Below are 15,662 nucleotides of genomic sequence, written 5' to 3' on the forward strand. Positions count from 1 at the left end.
ACCACATAGTTTTGTTGTTATTGTTGTGTCATTATGTTGGCTAAGAGTCATAGCAACCCAATGTACAAGAAAGCAAAACATGAACTGCTTTGCATTATCTTCACAACCATTGCTGTGTTTAAGACCACTGTTACTGCCACTGTGACAATTCATCTCAATGAAGGTCTTTCTCTTTTTCAGTGACCCTCTACTTTCTGAGCATGATGTCCTTCACCAGGAACTGGTCCCTCCTGATGACATGTCCAAACTATGTGAGATGAAGTCTCGCATTCCTCACTTCTAAGAAGTATTCTGTCTGTACTTCTTCCTACATAGATTTGTTCTTCTGGCATTCCATTGTGTCTTCAATATTCTTCACCATTACCAAAATGCCAATGCATCAGTTCTTCTTCAGTCTTCTTTGTTAACTATCAAGCATTTGCATGCATACCCAGCAATTGAAAATACCATGATTCATGTCAGGCACACCTTAGTCCTCCAACGGACATTGTTGTTTTTTTTTGTTTTGTTTTGTTTTTTTCTTTATTCATTTGCCAAAGGTTGTTGTTATTGTTTACTTACAGCCTGATTCAGTGTGAGTAGAGCACACAAGGAAACTATTTCTTCTTCATTCTGAATCTTAGGGTTGTGGCCCAGATTAGCCAGAGGGCTTCTTGGGACCAATTTACAGGTTCACAAGTTTTTCATCAAGGGCATTCTGTGACTGTATAAGACTGGCCAAGTAGGTTACCATCAGCAGGTCACTGATATTGCTGCTAAGCATGGTCTCAAAGTCATCAGGAAGGATTTTGGGCTCTTGGTTAACCAGACTCATGAAGACGCAGCCCACAGTATTGTCAGCTGATAGTACACCCTCTATATACTGCAACACTGTGCTGGATGCGGGATGATGCACCTCCAACTTGCTGCAAATCATTTGAGAGCCAATTCACCTGGGTGGGGCTAAAACAGGTCTTCATCATCTGGTCAACTGGAATGTGTTCCGTGTCATAATATGCTTATCTTACTGTCAGAAGTGTGAAGCCCCATAGCCTTCCCAGGGACAACCAGTAAAGTACTGACATAGTCTTTGATGCTGATGCCAGCAAAGAGTGAGGTGAATAGACTTGGGAACCTCTTGGCTGTAGTATTCATGGATCAACACTGCGTGCTTTGTGATGTCATGGCCAGTAGTGCACCTGCCCAGGAGGAGTTCGTTTGGAGATACTTTCTTGTGTAATTCACACATGTTCTTAGCAAATTCCATGTCAACAGCCATCTCATTTTCAGACTCATTGTGAGGCACTGAAAAGCAATTGACAACTTCCACTGAGTATCGACAGTTCCTAACAGTGTCCTGATAACTCGAGTTGTGCCCTCACTGCGTCGCTCCTAGCTGTTCCCGATGGAGGCTAAAATGACAGGGTGCAGTTGGACCACGCGCTGCCAGGGAAGGGCCCTGGGAGAGCGGCAGCAGGGTAGGCAGTGGGGCTTGCACTGAGGCCAGACAGACGCTGCAGTCGTGTCTGAGGATGAGACAGGAGTTGGAGTTGAGATTGGAGCCGGAGTCTGAGTCAGACCAGGGGCTGTGGTTGGACCTGGGGCTGGAACAGGAGCCGGTCCTGGGGCTAGAGTGGTGGGAGGAGCACTCGGCAGTGGCGTCAGTGTGACCATCTTGTGGAAAGAGCACATCTTTGCTTTTTAACACTTCATTTTGCTGTAGATTTGCCCAATGCAACAAGTCATTTGATTTCTTGATTGCTGCTTTCCTGAGCGCTGAATGCAGATTCAAGTAAAATTAAATCCTTGACAACTTCACTCTTTCCTACAGTTATCATAATCTTGCTTATTGGTTCACTTGTGAGGATTTTTGTTTCCTTTACAGTGAGTTGTAATCCATACAAAACACTTCAATCTTCATCAGCAAGTGCTTCAAGTCCTCTTCAAGTTCTGCAAACACAGTTAGGACATCTGTATATTACAGGTTGTAACGAGTTTTCCTCCAAACCACATTTCCCATTCTTCTTCATATAGTCCAGCTTCTCAGATAATTTGCTCAGCATACAGATTGACTAAGTATGATGAAAGGATAGAACATGACACACATTCTTCCTGGTTTTAAATCACATAGTATCCCCTTGTTTTATTTGAATGACTGCCTCTTAGTCTACGTACAGGTTCTGCATGAGCACATTGCAGTGTTCTAGAATTCCCATTCTTCACAATGTTATCCATAATTTATGATCCACACAGTTAATGCCTTTGTGTTGGCAAAAAACACAGATAGGCATGTTTTCATGAATTCTTTGCTTTTAACCAAGATACAACTGACATCAGCAATGATAACTCTTTCTGCATACTCTTTTGAATTCAGCTTGAATATCTGGCGGTTCCCCCTTGACATACTGCTGCAGATATTTTTGAATTATTGCCAGTAAAAATTTACTTGCAATTGATATTCATGATATTGTTTGATAATTGCTACACTCTGTTGGATCACCTTTGGAATGAGCACAAATATGGAACTCTTCTACTTGGTTAGCCAGGTAACTACCACCCACATTTCTTTCTTTTTTTTTTTCAAATTTTTATTGTTAATTGAGTGAAAGTGTACAGGGCAGATCATCAGTTTTACATTCAACAAATCATATACCTTGGTTCATTACAATGGTTACAAACCTGTCAACTGATTACATCAGTTAACAGTATTTTCCACAGCACCACACCAGGACTCCAGACCAGTGAATATGACTGTCCCATTTCAAACAGTCAAGACCAATCCATTTCAGTCACTGTTGTTGTTCTTATGTGTCGTGGAGTCGGTTCCAACTCATAGTGACCCTGTACAGGGTTTCTGAGTCTATAAATCTTTATGGGAGCAGAAAGCCTCATCTTTCTCCTTTGGAACAGCTGGTAGTTTCGAACTGCTGACCCTGAGGTTAGCAGCCCTATACATAACCACTACACTACCAGAACTCCTATTTCAATCATTAATGCCTATAATATTGATTTTTATGTGTTCCATTTCCTTTTTGGCACCCTTCAACTTTCCTAGATTCATACTTTGTACATTCCATATGGTAGTTAGAATAATACCCGTAAAGTTGTCCATTCCTAATCCCTAAAACCTGTGAATATGTTATTTTTTAATTTTTACCTCTCTTCACTTTACTTACTTATTTTTAAACTTACAAAACATAATATATACTCATTAAATTATATATATATATATATATATATATTCATTAAAATGTCCAAAGGTCACATTCAGCCAGCCTCCTGCCCACAGAGGACTAGAGCCCACAAGTACTCAGTCTCTCTCTGTCACTGCTTTTCTAGGTAGGGATCACACACTTCATGTACACTCTTCCTTATTGATGGCCCTCGATCATCTATTCCTGAGTTGAAAGATTAACTGCTCCTTTCTTTTAGTTACACATCTTCTATAATTACAGTTAATTCTGCTAATAATTATTCACTATTAATTCTGCTAATAATTATTCACTATTGAGTCATAAAATCCTATCATGGTCATCCTCTAGCCCCTTTCACCAGAACCATCTGGAAAAGAGGGAACTATTCAATAGGGATTCTACCTTACCCCTTCAGACTGAAACTAAGCACACTCATGAGAGCTTGTAAGCCAGTCACTACATGTTTTTATACCCCTCCATTTTGATAACCAATGTCTAGATTGCCTAACCCTATCAACCCAGTACACTGAGGAAATAAGGTCACTCTATGATATGAAGAATCCTTCCATTCCAGTTGAAATTTTGATATATCATATTCATGAGCAAACGTCTAATTCATCAAATTATAGCAATTTGCACTTGTATACAGTTCAAACATCTTTATCTTTCTCACTTCGAGTTCTGGTCAATAAGTCATCCAAGCTAGGTCAAATGGGTGCTAGCTACAAGTTTGAGAGTTCACATACATCTCCTTGCATTTCAGACCAGCAGGCCACTTCACTCTCAGTCTTAACACCCAGGGGCCAGATCAGTGCCCATGGGCTCAGGAGTTCATACATCTTCCTAAACTTCAGACCAGACAGCCCTTCCTCTTTTCTCTCTTATCTCAAGGTCAGTGGGTACCAATGGAAGATGGACAAACTCAGCCGATGTCTTCATGCTTCATTTCCCCCACTTCCACTCACAAGTAGACCCAAGAGGTCACCAATGAATATGCTATACTGCCCACAGGTTCCCTTCAAGCTTCCATCCTGTTGCTGTTGTCAAGTGCCATCGAGTCGATTCCGACCCATAGTGACCCTGTAAAGGGTTTCCAAGGAGCAGCTGGTAAGCTTGAACCGCCGACCTTGCAGTTCAAATGGCTTTGCAGTCAAGGGGTCAAATTATTTTCACTGCTCAAAGTTTTAAAAAGTGAATCACCAGCTTCTCCTTCCTTTTCTATCTTAGTCTGAAAACTCTGCTAAAAGCTGTCTACCATAGGTGGCCTTGTTGATATTTAAAATATCAGTAACATAACTTGCAAGATCACAGCAACACACAAGCTACCAGAGTTCTACAAACTGACAGATGAATGTTTTTTGTGGGGTTTTTTTCAATTCTTTCATTCCCCCCACAACATATTAGGAAAGGTGTGCATCAGAGTTATATTCTGTCACCATATTTATTCAATCTGTATATTGAGCAAATAATCCAAGAAGTTGGATTATATGAAGAAAAACATGGCATCAGGATTGGAGGAAGACTTATTAATAACCTGTGATATGCAAATGATACAACCTTGCTTGCTGAAAGCAAAGAAGACTTAAAAAACTTATTGATGAAGATCAAAGACCACAGCCTTCAGTATGGTTTGAGCCACAATGTAAAGAAAACTAAAATCCTCACCACTGGACCATTAAATAACAGCCATATAAATGGAGGAAATATTGAAATGGTCAAAGACTTCATTCTGCTCATATCAACCATCAATACTCATGGAAGCAGCAGTCAAGAAATCAAACAATGTATGGCATTAGACAAATTTGCTGCATAAAACCTCTTTAAAGGGTCCAAGAGCAAAGATATCAGTTTGAGGACTAATTGATATTTTCAATAACTTCATATGTATGTAAAAATTAGAATGTGGATAAGGAAGACTATAGAAGAATTGATGCATTTGAGTTATGGTGTTGAAGAAGAATATTAAAATGAACTTCCAAAAGGACAAACCAATCTGTGTTAAAAGAAGTACAGTCAGAATGTTCCTTGGAAGCTAGGATGGCCAGACTTCATCTCTCATACTTTAGACATATTATCAGGAGGGACCAGTCCTTGGAGAAGGGTATCATGTTTGACAAAGTGGAGGATCAGAGAAAAAGAGGAGGACCACCAACGAGATGGACTGTTACAGTGGCAGCAGCAATGGGCTCAAAAGTAGTAATGATTATCAGGTTAGCACAGGATATATTAATATAAAGGTTCCATGCTACCGATGCAATGGCACCTAACAACAACAACAGCTATCTAAGGACTCCTGGTGTAGCACTTTAGGATAAGCACTGAGTTTCTAACCACAAGGTTAGCGGTTCTAACCTACCAGCCACTCCTCAGAAACCCTACACAGGGCTGCTATGCATTGGAACTTACTCTACAACACTTAACAACAACAACAAACTATCTAAATGTCTTTAGGAAGCAGATGGCCTAAAGGGAAAGGCTCTCCCCTAACCAAAAGGGAACTGAGAAGAACCGGTGAGATATTTACCTATTAACTAGGGCAATAGAGGACACCTCACTATGTTATAAAAGGAATCAGAGCACAGGAATGTCATGTAGAGTGTTATGTTTGTTTTAAAATAGAAATTTAGTAATTTCTGCATGGGAGGATTTTTTAGAAGCAAGACAGGCTATGTTCACCAGTTGAGAAATGAAGTAGGAAAGGTAAAAGAAAAAGGAATGAATGGGGAGGCATTAGGAAGAAAGATTAGACAAGGCTTAGTGATTGGTGGCAAGTAAGAAAAATAAAAGGAGGGACTCATAATAACCCTAATTTTCTCAGCCTAGGTGAATGAAGCTCTGAAATAAAGAAGGAAAAAGAATGGACATCCATTGTAGAAAGAAAGAACTTCTGCTTTGGACAGAAGGAATTAGAAGCAATGGAAATACCCACTAAGCATGAACTTAGAAGGCCTGTATCTTGAGAAAGAGGTCAGAGTAAAAGACAGGTGTGAGGTCATTCAAATTAAAGTTATTAGGTACAAGATCCTGAATACAAAAAACAAGACTGTTACTGTCTAGAAGTTCATCTAAATGCAACTGACAGGTTTTCAGCATCTAATGTCTGCTCTCCTGGGGAGGAAGTGAAAGGAAGTGGTCAGAGGGCTGAGGTCAGTGCCTTATAGGAGAAAAAAGTTAACAGGAAAAAGGAAGCAGGACTTAGCGCAGGTCATGTATTTGCAATGAGGAGAGTCTTGGTTGCCTTTGCTACTTCACTTTTGATAAATTGTGGGGCACAAGGAACAGGATGTTAACGACTGGAGGTGCAGGAAGATATGGAGCCAAAAACCATGGACTTTCCACTCTAGACATCTGGACCTATGCCCACTGTTCCAAAATTGTTGCAGGTAGAATCTCCTACATTGAAAAATTGAGGAATATTTTGTAAAGGGAAGAAGGTCCTTGGGAGGGTACACAGAAGAGGCAGCATGATCAGCTTTTCTTTTGCCCAAGCATAAGAAAATAGAGGCGATCCCTAGGCAGAAAGGAAGAAGACATATTAATATGCTATAGAACAGGGAGAAGATGATTGGATGATGCAATGGTAGAGGGAAAGCTGGGGAAAAGGAAAAGCTCCTCTACCTCTGAGGCAGAGAGTAAAAGAAAGAATGAGGAAGAAGAAACAATGAAGCTTGGACATGAAGAGGTGATAAGAAAGACCTCCTTGTGAAGCAGCTACAGTCTGGTGGTATTTAGAGCAGTCACACTGAAGGAAATGGGGTCACAACAACAGGGACTGCTAAGCGCCACAAGCAGTTGTAACAGGATTAGAAAGTCAGCATAATTGTAGGACTCATCTACAATTCCAAACGGACACTTAGCAGATACAGTGAGGACAGAGCTGGTCTCTCCCTGACCCACAGAGCTGGGGACCAATATCAGCAGTAGTAAAGTGAGAGCAGTATCTACAAAATCATTCTAGAGAAAAACTCAGCACAGCTCATTCCTATTCCTCCTGGATTGCAAAACTGAGGGATTATTTATACAGCAAGCTGATGTCAACCCAAATAAACTGGTCAGTAAAAATAATCACGATTTTACTATATTAAAGTATGTGAAAATAGAGTGTAACTGAACAGAAAATCCATAAAAGGGAGATTCAGATGTGCATACTAAAAGAGCATCTGCAACTACATGTAAAAGCACAGGCATGGTGGTATAAATTCAGCTAAGTTCAATTCTAGACAAAACCTGAGCTGATAAAGATGGAAGGCTTTAATATCACCTATGGAACTTTAGACAGTACCAATTTCTGTTTTCTAACCTAACCAGAAAGAACATAAACTATAATTAAGGAAAATGGATTATGCCAAATATCAAAAGGTTTCAGATTTGGTTTCCAAAATTGGTTATCTTAGCAACTCTACTAAGTCATCAGAAAACAAGATTCCTCACTCCTTTTCCCCCTTTTCCCACTCTCCTAGCTCATCTTAATGACTTGTTCTCATACTAATTCCTTTATGATTCCCAGGGGACTACCCTAGTTTTGTAATGACTTGTAGACAACATCGGAAAACTAGAATCATTTTCTTCTGCACAACTCATTTGAAGAGCAAGGGAAACTTTCCTAGATTTCAGCTCATTGGCCACACTGGGTCATACACCTACCTTTACACCAACAACTGGCAGTTAATGGAGAGTTTATTACCAGTTGAAACAAGTAACTCCTGGCTACTGAATACTGAAAAAAAATAAAGGTTTTGAACAAAAACAAGAAGGCTGAGAAATCACAATTGGTTAGGCACTCAGCATTGTCTGTCACAGATTTTGTTTTGCCAAACTAGAGAATCAAGACTGGATTACTCACAAAGAAAGAGTGGTTCCTGCGCCATCAATCAACAAAAACAGCAAATGTCATGGCATCTGATCTAGTTTACTGGGCTCCAATCCACCCTCACAGATCCAGTAAATATATACATGCTGTTTAAATACATGTATCACCTTGGTTAGGTTATGATTCTCAAATGTTACTATTACTGTTACTGTTCTATAATGAAAAGGAATGGAATCACTGTCCATAATGTGATTGACCATGAAATTAAAATGAGAGTTTTCTTGGTGGTGTAATCTGCCTTCAGAATATAAATGGATATTCTGGCAGAGCTTGATCTCTCGCAGCTCCACACTATTTTCATCACCTGACCTCTGGATCTTGGGGCATAAACTGGCGGAAGTTTCTGACATACCACTTAACCTACTGATTATGGATTTACCACTGCAAAGCCTCTCACCAACCGCTCCTCGGAAACCCTACACAGGGTCACTATGGGTCGGAATCAACTTGACCTTGACAGCACTTAACAATAACAACAGGACCTCTGGTAGTGTAGTGGTTATGAATAGGGCTGCTAACCTCAGGGTCAGCAGTTCAAAACTACCAGCTGTTCCACAGGAGAAAGAGGAGGCTTTCTGCTCCCGTAAAGATTTACAGCCTCAGAAACCCTGTGCAGGGTCGCTATGAGTCGGAACCAACTCCACTGCACGTAACAACATCACCAACAACAATCCTGTAAGCCAGCAAATGTTTCCAGCTACTGCCTGACCTACAGATTTGAAACTTGCCAACATCCACAGTTTTGTGAGCCATTTCCTTGAAGTAAATCTCTGTATATGTTTATATGAGGGGCTTTAAAAAGTTTATTTTAAAGTGCCGTATCTTTTCATTCAATTTTTATATGAACTTTTTAAAGTCCCCTCATGTATGAGTCTGTGTTACATACATATACATATATGTACTGGTTTGACACTGTAGGATAAAAATTGAACTACTAACCACAAGGTTGGTGGTTCAAACCCCACTAGCTGCTTCTCAGAGCAGGGCCATTATGAGCTGGAACCAACTCAGAGGCACTTAACAACAAAATATGTAGTAGTATAGTGGTTACAAGTGGGACTATTAACCTCAAGGTCAGCAGTTTGAAATGACCAGGTATTCTACAGGAGAAAGATGAAGCTTTCTGCTCCCATAACGATTTACAGCCTCGAAAACCCATATATATATGTATATATAGTCTTGGTGTGGCGCTGTGAGTTAATACGCTGGACTGCAAAGTCAGTTTGAACTGCAAGGCTGGAGGTTCAAGCTTACTAGTCACTCTTAAGAAACCCTATACACACCCTTCATTGTGGGTTGGAACCGACCTGATGGCACTTAGCAACAACAACATGTATATATATATATATATCATGGAGTCCTGGCGGAGTGCTGTAGGATAAGCACTGGACTGCTAACCACCAGATTGGCAGTTTAAACACACCAATCACACCTCAGAGACCATATAAAGGGTCACTATGAGACTCAATGGCATTTAGCAATAACATGTATATCCTAATGCCATCGAGTTGATTCTGTCACATAAATGGTTTCTGAGACTATCATTCTTTACAGAAACAGAATATCCCATCTTTCTCCCATGGTAGGTTTGAACTGCCAACCTTTTGGTTAGCAGTCCAGTGCTTATCCTATAGCGCTGCCAGTATGTATCACTGGTTTTGCTCCTCTAAAGAATCCAACTAAGACAAACTCAAAACTCACTTGCATAGAGTTGTTTCTGACTTGTAGTGACCCTGTGTAAGATTTCCAAAGACAGTATCCTATGTTAAGACATTTAAAAATAAGCATTTCCGTGAGGCAGTCTGGTAGAGAAGATTCAGACAGACCTTGGCACCTAACTGGGCCCCATGACTTGTTTGTGCATAAATGAATCTTGCCAGGCCATTCCAAGGCAAATTGTTGCCTCTCAAAATCTTGTATATTTTGTAGAAATCAATAAACAAAGAAGTCTAGTACCTAAGTAGTATGAAATACAAATATTATGATTATCTTCTAAATTATAAACAAACTACCGTGATTTTAGTCAAGACTTTTTATTGCTATTGTTCAGTGCCGTTGAGTTGGTTCCAACTTAGAGAGATCCAGTATAGGGTTTCTAAAGAGTGGAGTTTTATAGTTCAAACCAACCTTGTGGTGGAGCACATATCCTACAGCACTGCACCAAGACTAATCATTGCTAAAATTATCCTACTGAATTTAGCTCTTGAACATAGATTGATGAGGGAGTAATCATAAGTTGTTGTTGTTATTAGGGGCCATCACAATAGTGACCTTATGCACAACAGAACGAAACACTTTCCGATCCTGGGCCAACCTCACTATTGTTGCCATGCTTGACCCCACTGATGCTGCTGCTTTTCCAATCCACCTCACTGGGGGTCTTCCTCTTTTTCTCTGACCCTCCAGCCTACCAAAAATAATATCCTTCTCCAGCAACTAGTCCCTCCTGACAATATGTCCAAGGTATGAGAGATGAAGTTTGGCCATCCTGGCCTCTAAGGAGCTGATCTATTGGTTCTTTTGGCAGCCCATGGCACTTTCAATATTTTCCTCGAACACCATAACTCAAAAGCATCAATTCTTCTACATTCTTCCTTATGCACTGTTTAGCTTTCACATGCATATGAGGTTATTAAATATATCATGACTTGGGTCAGGCACATCTTAATCATAAGTACAGACCATAGCATCATAAGTACAGACCTAAAAACATGTTTAGCAGAGAAGTGCTGCAAAATGTATTCAGTTCAAACCATAATTACAGCCCCAAATAAGTTCTTATCAGCAAACCATGCATTCTGCTTTCTGATAGGAGAATTTATTGAAATAAATGTTGCATCAGTGAAGACATTGCAAATATTTACTCAGAATAAATAAAAACAATAAGTACTAGCTTATTTTAATTTTTTCTCCATCTCCATCCATCAACACACCTACTCCTCACTTATGAACATAGTTAGGTTCCAATGAAAACATCATTTTGGGAAAACTGATATTATGCAAAATGTGATTTTGGAGGATGACCACATAAGATCACAAAATGGAGCATCACTACATCATTACCTAACTGCCAAATCATATCATTACATAACTGCCAAATCACCAGAATCATGAGCCAGTCGAGTTGACAAATAACCATAACCATCTTACCTCATACCTTAGCATTTGTTACTTCCAGACCTTATCATTAATGCACAAAATATGCAGATACTAGATTTTTTTTTGCATTGCCATAAATGTGAACCGTAGAATGTTATTGTTGTTGTTATGTGCCATTGAATCAGTTTTGACCCATAGCGACCCTATATAGGGTTTCCGAGGGTGTAAATCTTTATAGGAGTAGAAAGTCTCATCTTTCTCCCACGGAGCAGCTGGTAGTTTCGAACCGCTGTAGGATAGCATGACAGAAAATACATGAGCAGTAAGTGTATAACACACTTATACTGAACTTTATGGGAACACGGTGGCGCCATACAATAAGCACTAGACTGGTAGCCACAAGCAGAAAAAAGGAGGCTTTCTGCTCCTGCAAAGATTTAAAAGCCTCAAAAACCCTATACAGGGTTGCTGTAAGTCGGAACTGACTCAATGACACTTAATAACAACAACTGAACTTTATAAAGTGCCACTTTTAATCTCTCATTCCTCATCTTCAGAAATACTATTTTGGTTGTCTATTTGATCAATTGCCAGCCTCTCATTCAGGAATTCCATGCTCTTGGATTATGGTCTATCTTACCCTCTTCTCAGTGCACAAGTCCTTCATTCATTCTCTATATCTCTGAACCTACTCCAGTGCACATACTTTCCCAGATGAAATGCCTTGTTCCCTCCATCAGCCTATGTGATCTGTCCCATCCTTTTATGAAAGAAAAAAAAAAAGTCAGATTGAAAATGAGCCCAATGCCAGTTCCTATGGAGGTCAGATATGTCTCCACTCTACAACCTTCTTTACCCTATTCTGATGCCAACCATCCTTCTCACAACACTCTCTGCTTCACATCTGGGTTCAATAATCCATTGCAATGGCCACACAGAACTCATAACAGTACTCAAGTTTATGGGGTTTATTAGGGAAGTGAACAGGTTACAGTTCAGGATTAAAACCAACTCAGAATGTAGGAGTCTTTCAATAAGTAACTCCTTTTTCTCTGCCATACTGCAGACAGACCTCACTCTTGTCTTTGGCTTCTCAGTCATGTGACCCCTTAGCCTCTGCCCTGCTAGGACAAATGTCACAAAGCTCATTTAGCCAGTCCAAAAGGCATTTTTACCCAGTCCACGGGCCTACCTCCCGCTGCTCTATCTCTGCATGCCACCACCTCTGCCGTCACTCTTTTTCTAGGTGAAGAGCTCACACTCCACTCAAGTTCTCCCTTCTTGTTGGTCCTGAAATCATCTGTCTCTGCTTCTTGGATGGCTCCTTTTTAAACCTAGTGAGTATGGCCAAACTAACCAATCCCAGACTTAAGAGTCCTGTGCAACTTATTTGCATGGTCCCACACAATTGCTTGGTGGGATTTAAGAAGACATTGGATAGAAAAGCCATAGCAAGTAAATTCAAGGTACCACAATACCAAATTAAGGCCCAGAGAAGTACTTGGTCCATGGTCTCACAGTAACTGGAGGCCTAAAGTATGCGGTGTGGTTGATGAGTGGCGCCGGGGTTTATTTTCCCTTTCATTGGGGTCAGAAGTGGTGCCCTAACCCGCTCATTTCAACATGTCCTCCCAGCACCTGTGATCATCTTCCCTGATGCCTTCTTAGCACCCATCACCGGCAGGAGTTAATTCTTCAGCCCTCTGGCTCGGGTAAGTCCCCTCTTGTGGCTGCCCTGGGTGTGGAGATTTGGACTCTGGTAACCAGGACATAAGATTCTGCCTTGGACACAGACCGGGTGCCAGGTTCTGTGTCTACCATAGTGAGTTCAGAACTCACCAGCACAAGTCCGGGACTTGGCTGTTCCGCCCCCCGCCCGCTGGAGGGACGCCTCAGAGGGTGGTGCGCCCTGTAGACCCCCTCTTTGTGGCAGGGACACCTCCACTGGGAGCCTGGGCCCCCATACCTCAGACCGGGTCTGAGGTGCGAGCACTGTCTGAACCTCAAGAGACGTCTTAGGTTTCAGGCACTGTTCGTTGTCTTATTCCTGGTTGCTATGGCCCAGGTCCTCCATACCAGCAGAGTCCTCCTTAGGATGTTTGCTCCGAAACCTTGAGGGCTTAGACCTTGAATCTAAGCGTCTTATACGTCTATGTACTTAAATTTAGCCTCAATACAAATTAGACAACCAAAATACCTGGCCGCCTAACGGCTCATTCGAATCAGGTTTAATCCAAGACCTATTTAACTTTTGTGAGTGCCAGGGAAAATAGTCAGAGATCCTGTATATCCAGGGCTTTTCCTACCTTCGACTTTCTCTTTGTTCCATTGCTTGTATTCCGTCAGCCAGTTTGACCCAGCTGGAACCTTCTCCCTATCAATTTGACCCAGCTGTAACCTTCTCCCTATCAAAGAGTTCCATTGCTTGTTATCTCGACTCCATCAGCCAATTTGACCCAGCTGATAAACCCCCTCCCTATCAAAGAGCCCCAAGTGCACCTCCACCACCACTCCCCCCCCCTCCGCTTTGGTCCCTCTCTCACCTTCTCCAGGACCCCAGGAACTCTCCTTACCATCCTCTTCTTTTTCTCCCACCTCTTCCCCTCCGTATGCGCCTCCTTGTACTCGTTCCAAATATCGAATGTTAATGGACCCTAAGTTTTCTCAGTCCAGTCACATAATAGCACCCTTGCGGGAAGTGGCTTTTGGCAGAAGGAATTGTCTGAGTCCATACCCCTTTTCCAATGGCAGAGTTAGCTTTAATTAAATCCAGACTTGGGTCTTTTACCTCAAATTCTGCAACTTTTATGCAAAACTGGTAATTTTGAATTTTTACATTCCTTTTTGGTCCTTCCCTCTTGCCCCATACCTTTATTAGGGTGGGATATCTTATCTAAGCTTGGAACCTCCCTCAAGTTTGACTTTCAGGGCCTCTCCAGCACTCCAACATCTTCCTTTTGCCTCTTACTATCACAGGCTATTGAACCTCAAGCCCTTCCTTCCCAGTGGCCCATCAGTCCCAACCTTGTGAATCCTAAAGTTTGGGACATACATTCCCCTTCAATAGCCAAATGCCCTCCAGTCAAAATCCTCCTCAAAAATCCCACCCATTTCCCAGCCACAGTCTCTGCTTTCCTTTTCAAGGAAATTATTCCCTGCTTTGGGATCCCTACTTCCCTCCAGTCGGACAACGGCCCCAAATTCACTTCTCACATAACTCAAGGACTTGCTAAATTATTGGGAATTTCCTGGCACCTCCACATCCCCTTTCACCCTGAATCATCAGGGAAGGTGGAGCGAACCAACACATCAATCAAAGCTGTTCTTACTAAGTTAACCCTAGAACTTCATGCTGACTGGGTCTCGCTTCTCCCCTTAGCCTTGTTATGCCTCAGATCTTTGCCTAAAGCGCCTCTCCAAATTTCTCCCTTTGAACTAATGTATAGACACCCTTTCCTACCTCCAGGACTAAAACCTGAAGCGTTTGCCCTTCCACCATCTCTTTTAGTAAGCTGTTTAAATTACTTAAGACCTTTATTATGGCAACATGCGGACTCACTTTTACCTTCACCTTTTCCTGTATTACCTTACTCCTACCAATCAGGAGACATGGTCCTAATTGCCCCTCCAAGCCTACCAAAAGAACTCTTGAAACCGAATTGGATTGGTCCACATAAAGTAATTTTAACCAACCCTACAGCAGTTAAGTTAGAGGGTCTCTCAAGCTGGTTCCACATTTCAAGGGTTAAGCCCTTCCACAGCCCTGCTGGAAGACTCGAACCATCATCCCGTCCTAACTATAACACTCAGCATGGCTTCAGAAAAAGAGGGCAATCCAAGTATCAGTCCTATCCCTAGTGGCAGCACTAGGTATTGGGGCATGCATAGCTACTGGAACTGCAGGCATTTCCCATTCAAACATCCAGTCAAAGTGGCTAGCGGAACAACATGAAGAAGCCATAAATCAGCTCTCCACAGCTATCCTCACACTTCAAGCAGCAAATTAACTCCTTCTCTCAGGTAGTCCTGCAAAATAGGCGGGGCTTCGGCCTCCTCTTTGCTGAAAAAGGGGGGCTTTGTGTTGTCCTCCAGGAAAATTGTGTTTTCTTTTTCAACCAATCTGGAATAGTCACCAATCAGATTTGCCAACTTCAAAAGAGCCTTGAGCAATGATATAAGGAACGAGAGCCACAGGGTAATGGAGGGTTTGCTAGTTGGTTCCAATCCTCTATTAAATTCCCTGCTTCCCTTTCTAACCCCACTATTGGTTATCCTCACTTTATTGGCATTTGCCCCTTGTGTTCTTCATTTTGTTCAATTGCAGGTTAGCCGCATACCCAAATTTCCCAGGAAGCTACTACCCAGTTGTTGTTACAAGCTGAAGACCTAAGACTGCGGAACCAACCTCAGTCCAGCTGCTGAGCCAGTTACAACACCACCAACAATGACAAAGCCATCGCCGACCATGGTCCAAGTCCAAAGAAAGACAACCTCGCCGCCCAAATGCCAGCAGGAAGTAG

At 41.7% G+C, this 15,662-nt stretch overlaps 1 pseudogene; it reads right to left on the reverse strand.

The window, feature by feature from the left end:
• Window positions 1-664: 664 nt before the first annotated feature.
• LOC102810817 overlaps window positions 665-15,662 on the reverse strand; it is a 29,820-nt pseudogene continuing 14,822 nt past the window's right edge.

This window comes from Chrysochloris asiatica, unplaced genomic scaffold (assembly GCF_000296735.1).
Source record: "Chrysochloris asiatica unplaced genomic scaffold, ChrAsi1.0 scaffold00028, whole genome shotgun sequence".
Taxonomy (NCBI): Eukaryota; Metazoa; Chordata; class Mammalia; order Afrosoricida; family Chrysochloridae; genus Chrysochloris; species Chrysochloris asiatica.